We start from the raw sequence: 1,799 nt of genomic DNA, 5'->3' as shown, positions 1-1,799 counted from the left end.
TTTTCAATTGAAAATGTCAAGAATAGGGTTGAGTTCGAGGTTTTATAAAGTAGCCCATCAAAACCTTGTTTTTGTTTTGAAAACACGTAAAGTAAAATGGACGAATAGGTCCACCCCTTTGGAATGGGGGTTGTTCAGAGACTAATACCTGTCTTAGTCTCTGAAAGCGGGGTCGTTAAAGAAATTTTTGGCCAGACTGAACAGGCGAGTTCTTCTGTTACCCTGTAAAGGGGTTGGGGTTGCATTGATAGTGGTATGGTGCTAGCTTACCAGAGGTGTGAAAATCCTGGCACTGAAGCTGATTCTGTTCTCAATTAACACTCCGGTTCAGTCTCCACCCTCCTTGCAATTAACCTCTTCTGGTTTCACCTGTCGCTACCTGCATATAAGCTCCGTCCTGATATGCCTCCAGTGCCAGATTGTTTGGAGCTAGCCTGTTAAGAACCTTCCAGCCCTTTTGATATTGAAAACCTGTCTGCCTGCCTGCCAACCGACCTGTCTTTGTCCCCTGTTTCTGAGCTTGCCTGATCCCTCTGTAGATTTGTCTGCCTGTCTGAGTCCTGCTCTGTCAGATTCTGGATTCCGGATTGACCTTCTGTGCTCCTGACCCCTTTTCTGCCCATGAGTACCTGAGCCTGCCTGCCCCCTTAACTCTCTGTGTTTATCGGAAATCGGACCTGGAACTGGAATCGGAGAAATTTGCTGGATTACCCCCCTGTACTTCTGCTGCATTATTGGACCCCGTTATCGGACCTGGACAGCCTCTGGACAAATGCCCCTAGAAAGCCCACAAAGTCAGTCAGTTTGTCGGCCGCTCAATGGCCTGTCCCTACCAACAAGCAGAGGCTTCCAGCCTCTAAAGCCTCCTGCCTGTCTCTGGCTGACACTAAGTGCTCTGGCTCCTCTAATTATCAGAGTAGTCCCTCGTCAATTCCTCTTTACTTACCTGCCACTGCAGCCTCTAATCTGTCCCTCTGCTTCTAGGATGTTCAGGCCCATTAACGAGAGCTGCACGCCCGAGAGCCAGCGCTGTTTAAATCCTGCCTTTTCAATAAACTGTTTAAACGTCACTGACCTGTTGTGGTTGAATCTTGGGTCCGAATCCAGTACATTACAAGAAGATTACGAATATAGCAAATAACTTGAACTGGAAGTAAGTTAAATAGGTCATTCAAATCAAGGGTAAAACTAGTTACCGTATTTTAACGACCATAAGGCACACCGTACTAAAAGGCGCAGTCTCAGTTATGTGTGCCATTTCTGTATTTAACACACACATAAGGCGCACCGGACTATAGGGTGTGTTTTTTATATACAAGTACATGTCCTCTACTACGTTTAAATACCTCTACTGCGTATTTAAAAATAGAGCAGGAGCAAAACTGAGTATGATTGTGTTTTATTCAAGTATTTATTACAAAGTATTAATCAAACCCATCAAAGTCATCATCCTCTGTTTCTGAATTAAACAGCTGCGCTAAATCAGGCATGCCAATTTCCCCTTCTTCGCTGTCAGAGACACTTCCTGTGCCGGACAGCTCCTCAGAAATGCGAAAGCTCGAACAACAGTGCCAGCAGACACGTTAGTCCAAGCATCAACAATCCATCCGCAAACAGTGGCGTAACTTGCCCAGCGCTGCCTTCCACTTTTCGTGAAACTGTGGTCTCCGTCTGTCATCCATCGCTCCCACGCTGCTCACAGACTTAATTTGAATGGCCGGTTCACACCGATGTCAAGCGGTTGTGTTGAAGCAGGCTATTTGCCTTATATAGACTTGTTGCATGGCTGTACACTGTCT

The sequence above is a fragment of the Cyprinodon variegatus genome, unplaced genomic scaffold (genome assembly GCF_000732505.1).
Source record: "Cyprinodon variegatus isolate N-32 unplaced genomic scaffold, C_variegatus-1.0 Scaffold1127, whole genome shotgun sequence".
NCBI lineage: Eukaryota > Metazoa > Chordata > Actinopteri > Cyprinodontiformes > Cyprinodontidae > Cyprinodon > Cyprinodon variegatus.
The sequence above is the reverse complement of the archived record's forward strand: the minus strand, read 5'-3'. Positions refer to the sequence as shown.